Raw genomic sequence first — 18,035 nt, forward strand, 5'->3', positions numbered from 1 at the left:
CGTATATTTTTACTCCAGCAGCTGAGGAAGAAGTTTCGATATAGCTTTTGATATTGCAGCTCATAATACTCCGTCAGTTCTTGTTTCATTTTAATACTTGTTTTAACATTCTCTCTGGCTCTGGATTGTTCTTGAATCGCTGTATAGATAAGTAATTCCAACAATTTTAGCAATATAGGATACAGAAGAAAATTGGAAAAAATTAGGCATAATTTTGAAGACTAGATTTTATTCAAAATTTACAGTTTTAATTCAAAAATGATAACATGGTATTTTTAAGGAGACTTTGAGCCTTTGTAAAATTATTAAGCATTCATAAAATTTATATAATAAAAATCACATGAAAAAAGCTACGCAAACAGTTTCGCACACTGAGCGCAGATTGATTACAAATGCTGCTTCTTTTAAATTTTTGTTAGCTTTGGAAATAGTACCTATTGCCTCCCTCCTTGCAGTTATTCTTTCTTATTTTGTCGTTGATGCCGCGGAGTCAACCATGTTGATCCGGAATATTATTTTCATAAGCCCAATACAAAATACACATTTGCTATTTTAATTCATTAACTGTTGCTGACATCATTTGGATATAACGTGAATATTTATGCAACTGTAATCCTGATTTTAACAGTTTATTAAAGTTTTTGTTAGATGCTATTTGCTCTTACTGGATTTACATGTTGAATAAAATTTAAATTAGAGTTAGTTATCAAAATGTATACTATCTTGATTAAAATAAAAACATACTTTTATTGTTCTTCATTTGAGATAAAGGGGACTGTAAAAATGCTAAAGCATGTGAATGTAACTAGGGTTTTAACTGGAATATAAAAATACAAAAATAATATATATAACTGGAATACAAAAATAATATATAATTATTTTTGTATTCCAATTATTTATATACCAGTTAATATATATACATACACTGTGTAACAAAAAATATGTGCATCCAGAAGAAATCGAGCAAAAATAATCACGAAACTCGGCAGGAATGTAGTCTAGTAAGAAGTATGCAAATGATTTTAAACTTCGATGCCAATGATACAAATGTAAGCGTGCTATGCGCATATGAGATGCACAGACTATAAATTTTGAGAAAATGTTATTGTTGCTTAGACCTGCAATGTAAGGGTTTCATTTGTACAATCAATGAATCTCTATGAAGATATATTATTTCAGGAAAATTCACTGTCATGAGTCCATGATTCAAACGAATCTGTCAACTTGGATGGACGGTATGTGGCTAGAGATGTCTCTGAGACGTAACCGGCGGCAATACGAATAGTTTTCGGACTTTGAGAAGAGGCGTATAGTAGACCTCAGAGAAGCAGACTGGTAGAACAGGCGTATCGGTCTTAGCAATATGGCACCTCGGTCAGAGCAATATAGTATTTGCTCGGTGCTGGCGACAATGGGTCACGGAAGGGATAGTCTACCGTCGCGGAAGGTCAGAGCGTATCGATCACAAATGAGTGCGAGGATCGCGCAATAACAGCAGTCAAACTTCCGCACCAACAACATCGCTAACATCGATTCGACGCTATTTACCACCTTCCAGGTATCCTATAAGACGACTGAATGACGCTGGTATATGCTATCGACGTCCATTAAGACGCCTACGTTTGACTCCACACCATAGGCGGTGTGGGCTATATTTTTGCCGAACTCGGGCAAGTTGGAATGTGACCGACCGGAAGCATGTAATTTTGAGCGATGAATTCCGATTAACTCACAGTGCTCATGACCAACGCACATGCGTGTGGAAGCGGCCAGGGCAGCGGTCTGAACCGGCATTTGTTGTCGAACGGTATACGACGATTGCACAAGGGTGTCACAGTGTGGGGAATGATTTTTTGGAACACACGATCCCCTCTAGTCGTCCTTCAAAGCATGATGACGGCTCGCAGTTACGTAGATGACATTTTAACGCCGGTTATACTACCTACTGTATCAAGTCACCCAGGTGCAAGACAACGCTCGCCCACATAATGCGCATATCAGCAACACAACGCTCGTCTATACACTGCGTGACTTTCCCAATAATGTCTTCAAAGATATGAAGTACTCCTGCGGCCTCTCAGGTCACCAGACCTCTCGCCAATAGAGCACGTTTGGGACATGCTTGGAAGGCAATTACAGCCGTCCAGGAGTATTGATAAGTTAACTTCCCAGTTGCAAAAATTATAATATGATCTTCCTCAGGGTGTTACAGTTTACCTACTTAATTCGATGGCATTCCGTATTTCGGCTTGTATAGCTGCCAGAGGTGGCTATATTATTTACTGATTTGTAAAATTTTTTATGCCATAACTTTTTAATGAAACAATATTTTGTTCTGAATTTGTAATCAATTATTTATCTCCTTATACACTACATAAATGTTTAGTTTCATAATAGCAGTTCGTTTCCTTCTGATTGCATATATTTTTTTGTGGGGGGATATGTATATGCCTCGTCGTTTCCTTACTTGATGATTTTCTGTTCTGTCATTGATTAATGGCATTCACATTAAGAACTAGTCTTATACCGAAATGATCTGAAGTTAATAAGCAACTTCTTTCCTGCAGGAAACAAACTGTTTTTAGAATCATGTTTTCATTAATTCATACAATCATTAATTTATTATTAATTATTTAATCTTAAGCAGTTGATCTCAATTTAAATGTACCTAAAAATGCATCGCTTTTGTAAAAGTGTTATCAAATACTTATCATCAGTGAGTTAAAATTTATCAAAATAAGCATAAGAATGCTATATAATTAAAATGCTTTTAACTTAAATTGCTAAAATACGCATCATGAAAGACTCTATATTCAAATAACATATGAAAATAAATCCATGGGGAAAAGCCATGGAAGGTCTTTAAGTTACTTAAGAGCTAGATTATAAGACCTGAAATATTTGTATATATAAAATTAATGAATAAGCAGGCACTAAAATGAATAACTAATTACATAATCAATATGAGATACACGTAAGAAGAATTAAGACCACGAAAGCTCCCAGAAATCCTTCAAACCAAATTTAAAAAGTAAGCAATTAAATAAAAAAATGGAAAATTAATTCTGTCATCATTCAGAAAGTGGGTTCTTTCACAGCGCGGCGTTTAATTAGAAGGCAGTCTGATGAAGTAAATCAAATGAATTAAAAAAATGAACTTTTCTCAGATGACTATTTCAAATTATATACATGACAATTAGCAATATCTACTTTCTGAAAATATACAATTATCAGGTAAGAAAATCTCTCATTAGTATTGAAGAGACTTAAATTCTGCCGTCCGAATATCCGTCCTAATATTATCTGTCGTACTCAAATATGATTAAATATGAAGGAAAAGAGAAACGAAACTAAAGGTAATGTATGTCACTCTGTGCCAACTTCTAGCATACCGACATTTTGAAAATGTATAGTTTTCGCTTCTATGCGTGTGAATCTGTTTCCTAGTTTTCAATTCTAATGTTCATACTGATTTTCTATTTTTTGGAATGCATTTATAAAGGGGAAATTTCACTGAAATTATTTATGTTACACATTAGTGTCACAGATTCTTAAGAGCGGTTCCCAGAATTTCGTGACTTAGGTAAGACTTCAGTAAACGTTCCATGAGAGATCCTAACTTTAATTTATACAAAGCTTTTCTTACAGATAAAATTTAATTTTAGTTTAAACCTGTAATTTTGAAACTTATTTAATATCTGACAGATATCCATGTCACAAGCTGACTTTGTTCTAAGCAAAGAATTTACGCTACGGAAAAGCAAATTTAGATCTATAGATTTAGCTTCGGTTACAAAAGGTGAAATCTGTAGACCAAACAAATACCGCATTACTTTAATTTTATTCACAATTTAAAACAAGGAAAATTAAGAAGCGGTTTAAATTCTGAGCCCATATTTTAACAACTTATTTCTGTTTCTTAGAAAAAACAAGCGATAGAAACCAGAAAGTTTAAACTTAAGTCTAGTTTTGATTACAAATTAAAATATTAAATCTTACATACGTCCGCTTGAAGAGCCTATTTTAAAATGTTACTAAAATTGTCAACGCTTGTAGCATACTTTTAACAATTAGAATCTAGCTATGTGTTTTCGTGTTAGCTCTCGTCCTTCACCCATTTGTTTACTCAGGCTTGCTTTAAGAAACATCAAAAATATGTAAATTAATGGCTAAATACTCTTGCCTATAACATAAGAAAGAAAGCGAGAATGATTTAACTTCATAGTTAATCTAGCTGCCTAATAGTTAATGCTTAATGATCATTTACTTATCAGCTCTACTTAAATGGTTATTTTCTTGGCATTTAGTGCTTAGCTATTGCTTCATTGTTTGCCAAGGTTCCACTGTAAAGCCGAATAACTAAAGCAACGAAATGTCAATAGCTCATCCTAGGTTCTATTCTCGGAAATGGATTGGGCTAAATATCTGATGTTTTCAAGCCTAACCTCATGTCTAATACGTGTCAGATTTCGTTGGAAGGTTCTGAATAAAGGCTTAACTCTTCATAAACAGTTAATTTTGTATTCAAATATTAAATAAATTTCTGGTTGTTATGTTTTTAAGAGAGGTTTTGGAAGCATAAATTGGTCATCATTCTGGGTGGGGGGCTGAGCCAAAGTTTAGTCTAGGCTCTGTACATTTGATTCAATTTCAGCGTGTGTTTGTTTGCTCTAAGAAACGGTGTTTGCGGGATTCGGTTTCTCTTAACTTATTTCAGTATAAGTGTCTCTTATTTCAGTTCTGTTTCAGCTAACTTGCGTAACTGTCAAATCGAAGTATTAATTATGATTGACACGTTCCATTTAACTTTTTACTTTAGTTGTGATACTTTTGACGAAATCAGTAGCCAGACAAAGTTAGGATCTTGGCAAGACTCGTGTTCAGCTACGTCACTTCGTTTAGAGCAGGGTTCACGTTTTGGTATTGGGACTCCATAATATTTACACAAATTTTGTGAAATCCCTATTAAGCATTGCTCAAATCCAAGACACGAGTGAGTGAATATTCCAGTAGAATTTCTTCAATTCTACTGGAATATATTATTGCAGTTTGAGGTTATTAACTTAAATTTTTAATTAAAAGACACAAAATAATGTGAAAAATTTAAATAAGTTACATACTTAAAAATATAATACACTAACAAAAATAAATTCAATTACTTGGGAAATTCGAACATTAACTATAGTCTATCCATTAAGAGTAGCCGCTCGGAAAATCACTACTGAGAAAACCCACTTACTTCTAACAGCCCATTATGCGAGGATTAAATATAAATGGGAAGGGTGTGCCTGATTATTTTTAATTATATTATCAAATCTTGACAAAACTGTCGACACTGCAGGAGAAGTACTTCAATATTCTTTAATCGACATTTTGATGGTGTTTAAAGTTGGAAATGTCTTCTCGCACAATATGTCGTAGAAAAAGGTAAAAGATAGTTTATGGTACTTTCGGAAAACGTTGGAAATTCTTTTGCTACTCCTAGCCAAAAATCTCCTACGGACTTTGAATTTTTAACCCTGAATCATTTGATAAATCGGCAAGTTCTTGTGATTTTAACGAAAAATGAATTATATTTTCGCCATTAATTCCGAACGGTTTTACAATCTATATTAGTTTATCGGCAATAAAACTTGAAGTGAAATATTTCTCAAAGTTTTCCTCAAGGCACTGAAGATTTTCCTTTATCAATTTTAATAACTCATCATTTTGATGATCTGTTTCCTCATTTTCACTTAAAAATTTACTTGATACGACAAACATTTCTAACGAAAGCTTTTTACCATGCTTCTCCATATGGTAATTTTCTTAATAAAAGCATAAATTTTTTACTTGAATATGAGTAAGCTGCCACTTTTTCTTGAAACGACAAATTTAGTTCATTTAGTTTTCTAAATAGGTCACTTATAAAACAGTTTTTATAGCCACAACATATTATAGAATAATGGTTAGAAATGGGGTTATTATGGAATAATGGTTAGAATTATGGTTAGAAAGAGAAGAACTTCATCTTTTATTTTTAATAACCTTTTTAAACTATGGATTCTTGAAAGCCTTCCTGTAATAATAAGCTTTTGTATTCAAAACCCATGTCTTTACAAAGATTTGAAAACAAACGACCGTTCAGAACACGACTTTTACTAAAGCTGACCACTTTCACACTATCTCGAAGCGCAACATCTAACTCCGCTGATATGTTTCTGGCCACCAGGGCCTCTCGATGTTTCATGTAATGAGTAAATGTTATAAATGAATAAATACAATGAATGAATGTTTGTTGCCACTTTCCTTTTCTTGGACTAGAAAACCAATTTTTTCCATCAACCATCAGTTTAGTACTGTCTGCGCAAATGCCATCCCAATTTTTCCATTGCGAACTTTCATCAATAAAAAAATTATTAACTTTTAATTATTTAAAAAAATTATTAACTCATCAATAAAAAATTATTAACTTCATTATTAACTTTTTAATTAAATTATTTTTTAAATAATAATTTTAAAAATTATTATTTATTGCGAACTTTCATCAATAAAAAAATTATTAACTTTTACTACAATGTCCTCCTCTCTTGCATTCCATCCAAACAGCAACAAAACAAAACTTCTTCACGAATACATCCTTCAAAAATAAATCTAACACACACTAATGATTGGGCCAAGCAGGTAATATCTGTTGATTCATTCAACTGGATTGCAAACTTAGGAACTCATTTTGAGCTTTTGTTATTAGCTGCTGATGTTGATTTTTATCAATTTCCGAAATTCCCTTTGAAAAAGTATTGTTGAATAATAGAATTTTACGGATTTCATCCACATACTTTTTGCCATGAACTATTTCGGACGTCTTAAAAGCAGTCGGCAATATTAGACTTTCTCCAATGGAATAGACCTTTTAAATTTTTGCAATCAAACAGAATGCTTCATAAGACGCAAGTAACAATCACAATAACAAAGTTCTCAAAGCCAAAGTTTTGCTCATTTGACGATTTCAAAAGTCGTTCAAAGTATTCTTTGGGTTTCTTGCAGTGCGCAGTATGCTTTGTATAGAGATGTCGCTTTAATGTGGTGGGTTTCATTCTTTCGGTAGTCAAAACTTCTTTACAAATTAAGCATAACAGCTTATTAATTCCAACATAATTACAAGAAGTAAAACCAAATTCTAAATATGATGCGTCACATTTCCGTTTCTTGGTATTTTAACTGCGCTCGTGCTAGGTACAGAAGATGACTTTTCATCATTTTCAGTACTTTTTATCTCGTTTACCTAAACCACTTATCCGTGATTCGTAAAAATATTTGATAATAATTATTGTTGAGAAAATAAGGGAGGTTTGTTTAAAATAATTAATAAATATAACTTATAAAAGTAAGTTACGCTGATGAAACGAACGAAGCAACGATGACCAAAGTAATACAACGCTTGTTTTATTGGAATAATAGCACCGTATATACATTCGGAGTGAATGGACGCTCAGACATGTGAAAACGATCCGCATAGAACGGCTGGCCTTCTGATACTGGCGGAGACGGCTGAACGCGACGGTTGAAGTCAAAGACGGCCCAGCCCGCATGTGTTACCAAAACACTCGGTCTTGCATACACAGGGTCTTTGACGAATTGACAACGTTACAGACAAAAGAAGTCAAATAGAAGTTTCCGTTATAAAAAAATGCGTCGAAACATTTTCGTTTTTTTTTCTTTGACTGTATCGTCTAATCTTTATCTGTTCTCAGATACATTGTGTAAAAATATTTGATAATTGTAAAATTATTGTAATAAAGAAATATCAAAATTACTAAAATTTTTGGCGACCTCTGATGCAGGTCCCGTGAGCGTAATGGCAAATCGCACATTGAGTTGATCAGTGTTAAATGAATGTCGCATACTGCGCATGCCCAGAACAAAATTTGGCATAATTATTACGTTGCCGCTATTTGAAAAGAAGATAAATACTCTTTATAGTGTATGTACCGCTATTTGATTGTGAGCAATCCTGGCGTTTAAATCTTAGGAGAGTACATCTGAAATGTAAAATAATTACTGTGTTAAAATACGATTTTTTCCTGTACTGCTTCAACAACTGGAAAGTTCAAGGATGCGATCAAGTATAAATTCAATTGAAGAGTGCAAAAAATGGGTAAAGGAAGTCAGCGTAAGTGGATAGCTATAAAGCCAAAAATTGCTACTGCACTCAAGAGCTATAAAACCAAAAATTGCTACTGCAAGATTGTTTTCAGGTATGCATATATTTTTCCATTTCAGTAAATCTGATATAGTATAAGTGCAAGTACGTTTATATAATAGGGGGACCGGAAAGTAATGTCGTTTCTGCGCATGTCGACAACAACATGCTAAGGGCAGAAGTGGAAGCAAATCCATGTCAAACACTCTTAACCAACCTTTGTCGACCATCCAAGAACATTTAAAGCAGAATGGAAAAATAAGCAAAGCAGGTGTTTGAGTCCCCCATAATCTGTCCGAAAAGAACAAAGTCAACCTATCCATCATATGCAACGCATTGCTTCAACGACACCATACGAAACTCTTTATTGATCGTTTGATTAGTGGAGACCAAAAAATAAGTTCTATATGATAATCCAAAACTCAAAAAGCAGTTTTAACAGGAGTTACAAAGGGTTTACATCCCGAAAGGCGCTTCCGGGTGTTTGATGGAGTATTCGCGGAAGTGTTCATTTTGAATTGCTGAAAACTGGGAAAACTGTTAATGTAGACCTTTATTATGAACAATTGGATCTAGTGAACCAATCTTTAATCGAAAATATCTGGCGATTGTCAACGGAAAAGGCGTTATTCTGCAACACGACAATGCAAGACCGCACTGTGCAAAACGAACACTGGAAAAATATAATGAATTGGGGTGGGAAGTACTGCCTCACCCACCATATTCGCCCGATATCGCACTCTCGGATTTCCATTTATTCCGATCCCTACAACATTTTCTTAGTGACAAAAAATTTGAAAATTTGGATGATGTCCAAAATGCCATCTCGAGATATTTTACTCAATAGCCAATTGATTTTTATCAGTCTGGAATTGAAATCGGCATACTAGATGGCAAAAGGTTGCTGATAATGAGGGTGATTACTGTATTATTGATTAAAAATAAAAATTTGTTACAAATTTATTCGTTTGAATTTAATGTAAGAAATCTACATTACTTTCCGGTCCCCCTATTAGTATGTCACAGTATCACCTTTCTTAACATGCATACAATTCATTACTTTTTTAACATTTTATAAATTTCTATATGATGTAAAATTAAGAAAAAAGTTTTTAAGAAAGGATTTGTTTCCTTCCTGTTCCAAGTTCGAAAAAAAAAAAAAAAAACATCATTTTCAAGGAACTTCAAGAAGAAAACTATTAGTATTTACAGTGTAATTTTATTACAACTAAACCTGATGCATGATACAGGTAGTTGGGTCATTTTACTTCACTAATTTTCTAGAAGTGACCATATTTTTTATCTCAAAATGTGCTGAAATGTTTTATTTGATGTTAATATAACATAAAATAATGTAATGAACCCGTAATGTAATGAAATGTGGTATAAATGTAAAGAATTGGTAAAAACAAAATATAATTGGTTCAAATTTATTTAACTCCTTACGTTATCAAATATCTGTTGAATAGAAAAAGCTGATGAAATATCAAACGTAACAAGTTCTGTTACCAAAAGGTAGATGATTGCACAGCATGTAGGAATTGATGATGATTTTAATAATTTTAAAGTAATATTAAAGTCAACAATAAAGTATATTTGACCTACGTAATTTTTCGTGACTGATTGCATAACGTTGAACTTTAATATTATAAAATGTACTTCGATTGTTTTCGCGTGTGCCATATATTATTGCAAATTAGTTCTTCATGAAAAGTGCACATTTCTGCAGCGAAAAGTATGTATGTCATCATGCAAGTTATAGGAAAACATGTACATGTACTGCACATGTAACAGGAAGGCAAGATAACAATTATGACTGTCAGTCATCATTGCATATATTTGTCAGGCTGACTATATAGACTATAGTAGCCAAAGAAAAGTTGTAAAGAGCGTATACCAGAGATGCATATATAAATTTCAGTTAGTAAATAAGCATTTTTAACTATAAATAGTTAAATTTAAATACAATAAAAATAAAACCTCTTATTTCATTTTTAATAAATTCTCTTATTTTACTTTACTAATTGCATGATAATGAGATTTCACAACCATTGAGTCTCTCGCATTGTTAAATAATTCATTCAGCACTGAACAACATATTATTTTATTGGCATAAAAATAATAAATTATTGTGTATGACTAAGTTTATGATCTAAGATTTTTCAAAGCTTGAAACATCTTTTTAAAGATTTTTAGAAAATGGTTTTAATTTCAGGCATTGGCACAGTGAAGGGCAGCTGAAAAATTTTGGCCCTTGTTTCTGGAAGTGGAATGTTAGATGTAAGTAATGATGTCTGAGTTAGTGATAATAATATTGTGAAAGATTTAATTATATGCTTTGCTAATGCATATTTACTAGGCAATTGTGGTTATTATGAAAAAGCTTAAATTTCAAATACAGTTGTTTCAATTACAATTATTACAGACATTATTTAATTACTCATAATCCTAATTAAATATATAGATAAGAAAATATAAAAATTAGTGCATAAGCATTCTAAGTACTTCAGAATAAGATTTGTACTAAATCTATAACAGTGTTACGAATTTGGTATTTAAAAAGCTAATGTTAGTGCAATTATAAATGAAATGGTTTTATTTCTCGCGCAGTGCAGCGCGTGACGAATATTAAAAGAAAGCTAAGCCGGAAAATTGAAAATACAAGAGCGCGTGCATTAAATAAATAAATATCTCTTTTTGATTTCGAGAAAGTACTGGAAAATTCTATCGCGTGATTTTAAAAGCTTATAAAAGGAGGAAAACATCTCAGTTTGTAGTAGTTGCTTAGTTTGTTGTTGTTAAGAAAACTGCTCTGGTTGATTGTAGCGAATTCGACTGGGGATGCAATGGCCTCGGAATGGCAACAGTGAGAACTTGACTTCCGATTTGTTTTGATGCAGCTCGAACACTGCTGATGAGTTGTAGCTGTTCTTTAGCTGTTTTGAATTACGTTCTATTAGACATTTGAGTAGTTAAAAGATAACTACTGTGAGATATTGTAATACTGCATGATAATTTGAGAAAATTTAAGCATTTTTTTGTTGTGATAATAATAAATTTTTGTTCATTTTTCATCGGACTTGTGCATTCATTTCATAACGAACCCGTACGCACGCAACAATTTTTGGTGTCAGAAGTGGGATTTCAATGCCAATAACAAGAGCGATGGAAGAACAATTCAGTCAAATGATGACTGCATTTGCTGCTTTCCAAGAAAAGATGGAAGGGGCCGTCAACTCCGTTAAGGAAGAAATGAAATTGGGCCAGGAATCCGTTAAGGAAGAAATGAAATTGGGCCAGAAATCCGTTAAGGACGAAATGAAAGCCGTTCAAGCTGGTCAAGAAGAAATGAAAAGAGAAATTACCTGCATAATAGAAAATAAATTTGAAGCTATAGAAGGCAGAATTGACACAGTTGAAAATAAAGTTGGACAAATTGAAAAAAAAGTTTCTTCCGTAAGAGATCAAATTGAAGAAAGAGTTTCTTCGGTGAAAGAAGAAATAGAAGAAAAAGTTTCTTCTGTAAAAGAACATATAGAAGGGAAAGTTTCTGCTGTGGAGAACGAATTGAAGGAAGAGTTTGTGCCGTCCAACACCAAATCAAACAACAAATTGATGATAGGGTTTCTGCAGTAGCCAAAGAAGTGGATATTTTAAAGAAATTCGTAACGACGGCAGGGAATAATACTGATGGTTTTAAATTCTTACCGATGCCTACTCGTCCATCTCTGAAGCTATCCACATATGATGGGAAGACATCCTGGCAAGTGTATAAAACACAATTTGCTATAGTGGCGGATGCGAATGGATGGGATTCCCAAACTAAGGCCTGTCATCTCGCCGCTTCTTTGAGAGCAGACGCAGCGGATATCCTTCAGACTCTTCCCGAAAACAAAAGGTCAGATTTCGAAGCTCTGTCCGGCGCCTTGGAGCTGCGCTTTGGGGAGAAGTGTTTAAAAGACTACAGCAGGCTCCAATTAAAATCTCGTCAACAGAAGCCTACCGAAACACTTCAGGAGCTCGCCACGGATGTTGAAAGGCTGTCCCATCTCGCCTTTTCGGAATGCCCGACAGAAACAAGGGAAATCCTGTCCTTGCAAAACTTTATCGACGGCATCCAGGATACTGAAATACCGAAAGCTCTACGAATGGCGGATGTAAAAGATTTAAAAAGCGCTCTAGTATACGCCATGAAATTCGAGGCAGCCCAGCAAGCCACTCGTCGAGACCGCCACCCAGTCAGAGCTGCTCAAGTCCAAGAGCCAGGGGATCAAGTCACCGCTCGTCTAGACGATTTAACTAGACAACTGAACGCCTTGAGACGGAATATTGGTGAGAAAAAACCGACCGTTAAGTGCTGGAACTGCGGTGCTGAAGGACACATACGACGAAACTGCAGAATAGCCCAGGGTACGGATGTTAAGACCGCTTCTAACAAGCAGCAGGGAAACTAATTATTGGCCATCTCGCGGGGCGGAGGTTGCCAGATAATGAAAAGCCCCCGTTTAAAGCGCTTCAGATTTCTGCAGTGAGAGGCGGCAGTAATGGACTTTTCATAATAGGACATATTAATGGAATTCCGTGCAATATGACTATAGATACAGGAGAAAACGTTACCATCATCCGAAAAGATTTGGCTCAACAACTGGAAAGCAAACTTATCTGGACGCCGCCGTGCGTTACCCTACAGACTGTGTCCGGTGAGAAGATCGACATCAATGGGAAAGTAAATGTTAACATCACGTTTGGAAGTGCCGCTTACCATCACACGGCATATGTAGCAGAGATCACTGATTCTTGCATACTCGGATTGGACTTTCTAAGGAAATACAATTTTTCCTTGGACTTTAAAAATAACGAATTGCATTCTACATCTGAGGACATAGCGTTATTTCTAGATAATGATGAAGAAGTTAAATCTGTCCATAGAATCATAGCACAAGACAATATCACAATACCGGCAAGAACAGAAATTTTACTTCCTGGATCCATAGCCGAAAACAGAAATTTCCGCTACGGTATCATAGAATATCCCAATAACTGTAATAGCCCAAAAGAAGTACTAGTAGCCTCAACACTCGTCGACCTATCCAGAACGGTTATGCCGGTGAGAGTCGCCAATGTAACTGAGAAGGTGAGAATTATTAAGAAAGGTGAAGTGGTTGCAGCATGTACTCCAATAACCAGCGTTGAAAGAAAGAGTAACATCCCAGAAACCGTGTCCTGCACAATTAAACGATAAAGAGAGAAATGTTGCTGATCGCCTCATTAAAGATCTTCAAGTTGTTTTCTCCCGCTCGTCTTCTGACGTGGGTCGAACTAGTTTGACACAACATAGAATCGATACCGGCGATCATCCCCCGATCAAACAACATCCAAGACGTCTACCGTTTGCTAAACAGGAAGAGGTGCGAACACTGTTAAAAGATATGGAAGAAGGCGATGTCATCGAGCCTTCAGCGAGTCCATGGGCATCTCCCATCGTTCTCGTCAGAAAGAAAGACGGCTCAACAAGATTTTGCGTTGACTATCGCCGGTTGAATGAGGTTACGAAGAAAGACAGTTACCCTCTTCCTAGAATTGACGACATTCTAGACACTCTTTCTGGAAGCAAGTGGTTCTCAACACTTGATTTAAAGAGTGGGTATTGGCAGGTAGAAATCCATCCTGATGATCGAGAAAAGACGGCATTTACTACGGGACAAGGGCTTTGGCAATTCAAGGTGATGCCGTTTGGACTGTGTAATGCGCCGGCAACATTCGAACGCCTCATGGAGACTGTTTTGAAAGGCCTTTCCTACGAAGCCTGCCTGATATACCTGGACGACATCATCATCGTCGGAAAGAGTTTTGAAGAACATTTAGAAAATCTTAGGAAGGTGCTTCAGAAACTGAGAGAAGCCAATCTAAAGCTGAGTGCAAATTGTTCCGAAAGGAAGTGACTTGCCTGGGACATGTCATTTCTGCAGAAGGTGTACGCACGGATCCTGAAAAGGTATCAGCGGTTAAATCCTGGAAACGTCCCGAAAATGTCTATCAGCTGAGAAGCTTCCTAGGGCTTTGCACCCACTATAGGAGATTCGTGAAGGACTTTTCCATCGCAAGACCCCTTCACAAGCTGACAGAGAGCAAGCAAACGTTTTTGTGGACAAAAGAATGCGAGGATGCATTTAGCGACTTAAAGGAATCTTTGACATCTGCTCCAATCCTGACGTATCCTCAGCTCGACAGACCATTTATTCTCGACACGGACGCGAGCAATGAAAGTGTCGGTGCGGTTTTGTCCCAAGAAATAGACGGACAAGAACGTGTAGTAGCGTACTGGAGCAAATGCCTGTCTAAACCGGAGAGGAATTACTGTGTCACCAGGAAAGAATTGCTCGCCATAGTCAAAGCTGTAGAACATTTCCATCATTATCTATACGGCAGAAAATTCCTCCTCCGCACGGACCATGCCTCATTGGCCTGGCTTTTAAATTTCAAGAATCCTGAGGGTCAAAAAGCCAGGTGGATACAGAGACTCCAAGAATATGACATCACTATCCGTCATCGTAAGGGATCATCACACGGGAACGCCGACGCCCTGTCTAGACGACCTTGCCCAGAAAGCTGCCGATATTGTTCCAGGGTGGAAGCGAAATACGAGCTGCTGACTCCGGTCGCAAGACAAATTACAACATCAACATCGGCTGATCGAGACCCGTGGAGTGATGATGAAGTCAGGAAAGACCAACTGGAAGACCGCGACATTAAACCCATAATTGATTTAATGGAGTCATCAAACAGAAAACCTACTTGACAGGACATTTCTATCTGTAGTCCTACAACAAAACAATACTGGGCACTCTGGGATTCACTTCACATTCGAAACGGCCTCTTATACCGGAAATTCGAATCGGATGATGGGAAGACGTTCCGATGGCAACTGATACTTCCAAGATCCCGGATTCCTGATGTCCTTAAAGAACTACATAACAGCCCTACAGGAGGTCACTTTGGAATTATGAAGACCTTACAGAGAATTCGTGAGCGCTTTGACTGGAATAATGCAAAGGATGACGTGCAAAAGTGGTGCCGATCTTGCGATGCCTGTGCAGGTCGGAAAGGACCGAGGAAACGCAGCCGAGGCAAGCTGCAACGTTACAACGTAGGTGCGCCGTTTGAATGTATCGCCTTTGACATCTTGGGACCTCTGCCACGAACTACTGATGGCAACAAATACATACTCGTTGTCATTGATTACTTCACCAAGTGGCCTGAAGCTTATCCTATTCCTGATCAAGAGGCTGTCACAGTAGCTGAGGTAATGATACAGCACTGGATTTCCAGGTTCGGAGTCCCTTTTCAGTTACATTCCGATCAGGGAAGGAATTTTGCCTCGTCAGTAATCAAAGAACTATGCAAACTACTCGGCATTGACAAAACTCAAATGACGCCATTGCATCCCCAGTCGGACGGCATGGTAGAGAGGTTCAATCGAACCATCCTTAATAACCTCTCATTAGTGGTTTCCAGAAACCAACAGGACTGGGACAAGAAATTACCACTCTTTTTACTGGCTTACCGCAGTGCTGTCCACGAGACTACCGGCTATTCTCCATCACAGATGCTCTTCGGTCGTGACCTTCGTCTGCCTTGTGATCTCTTGTTTGGTCGCCCTCCGGATGCTCCTTCATCGCCTGAGGAATATATTCAAGATCTACAGGCCCAGTTTGAAGTGATGCACAACTTTGCACGAGAGCGAGTCAACTTGGCGACGGAGAAGATGAAGAGCAGATACGACACAAGAGCTACTGAACATCAATTCCACGAAGGAGACAAGGTGTGGTTGTGGAATCCTACTCGACGGAAGGGACTCTGTAAGACATTACAGGCACCTTGGGATGGTCCGTACACGGTCCTAAACAGGCTGACGTCGTGGTTCGGATCAGTAAGTCTTCGAACTCTAAACCTAAAGTCGTTCATTACGACAGATTCTCTCATTACTATGTCCATAGTACGTAATGTAAATAATTATAAATAGTATAAAACCATGGTCCATTTTGTTTTTAAATGTGTATTTGATTTGATTTGTATTTAGTATTTGATTTGTATTTGATAGCATTTGATTTGTTTTATTTATTGCATTTATTGTTCATGTTGTTTATTATTGTAATGTAATGCTTATTAATGCATTTATGCCACAGTTGTAAGTTTAGCTTCCTGTCCAGGGATTGTACTGCCCGGGACGTGCAGTCCTTGGGAAGGGGGCAGTGTTACAAATTTGGTATTTAAAAAGCTAATGTTAGTGCAATTATAAATGAAATGGTTTTATTTCTCGCGCAGTGCAGCGCGTGACGAATATTAAAAGAAAGCTAAGCCGGAAAATTGAAAATACAAGAGCGCGTGCATTAAATAAATAAATATCTCTTTTTGATTTCGAGAAAGTACTGGAAAATTCTATCGCGTGATTTTAAAAGCTTATAAAAGGAGGAAAACATCTCAGTTTGTAGTAGTTGCTTAGTTTGTTGTTGTTAAGAAAACTGCTCTGGTTGATTGTAGCGAATTCGACTGGGGATGCAATGGCCTCGGAATGGCAACAGTGAGAACTTGACTTCCGATTTGTTTTGATGCAGCTCGAACACTGCTGATGAGTTGTAGCTGTTCTTTAGCTGTTTTGAATTACGTTCTATTAGACATTTGAGTAGTTAAAAGATAACTACTGTGAGATATTGTAATACTGCATGATAATTTGAGAAAATTTAAGCATTTTTTTGTTGTGATAATAATAAATTTTTGTTCATTTTTCATCGGACTTGTGCATTCATTTCATAACGAACCCGTACGCACGCAACAATAGGCACTCATTCACACCCACAATGATTCACACACTGATATAAATTTGGTGTGCTTTTATACTATTTACATGTCTCCTATATTCATATTTGAATCCTCATATGCCAAAAAACTCAGTTAATCAGGCATTGTTGATCTTATTAGTTTCTTGCAGATGTGTGAAATTTGGAAACATTTTCAGATTCAGTGTAGTTGTTGTTTGCTTTTCAGGTTTCCGCATAATATCAATTAGAAACATTGACTCTTCATTTTTAAGGTCAAAGAGATAAAATTAAAAAAAAAAATTGGATAATATCATTTTATGGTTTGAATAGAAACTTTTCTCTGCCTCGGAATGGCAACAGTGAGAACTTGACTTCCGATTTGTTTTGATGCAGCTCGAACACTGCTGATGAGTTGTAACATTAAACTAGATTCTAGTTTAGATTATTTGTTTGGTATTTTAATAAATTCTTTTTTAAACCTAGATTGAGTATTTTGAACATAGAATTATCACTGAACCACTACTTATAGAAACTTAGATGTGGCATTTAAATTCATCGTAGAACGTGGTTAGATGCGCAGCGCCATTCGTCTATTCGATTAGTGTACTTTAATGCGCACAATCATATCTAAAATGTTCTTTTAATACTCAACTATTATTTAAGCCATTGTGTGTGTGTGTGTGATTATGGCAAAGCCTCGAGGGCTATCTGCCTAAGGGGAGGGATGACTTCGTGGAGGACTTTCTAAGGGAAACTGGCTCGTATACACGTTACACATGGGGAAAACCACGAAAACGCCCATGCAGCCAGCCCGTTCGCGGGATTCGAACCTCGGACCGAACTACCAGTGTTCAGCGACTTTACCGCTCGGCCGCTGGTGGGCCTTATTTAAGCCATTGAATTGGGGGAATATTTTTATAATATTTTTATTTACTTTTCCAATATATTATATTATTGATGCTATTCAAATTTCGCTTGGGTATTTTTAAGCATACTAGTTGTTGAGTATTATGTTTGACTATAAACACATAAGC

Source organism: Stegodyphus dumicola, chromosome 2 (genome assembly GCF_044657685.1).
Source record: "Stegodyphus dumicola isolate Sdum_Otavi_A_Nest chromosome 2, ASM4465768v1".
NCBI classification, from domain to species: domain Eukaryota; kingdom Metazoa; phylum Arthropoda; class Arachnida; order Araneae; family Eresidae; genus Stegodyphus; species Stegodyphus dumicola.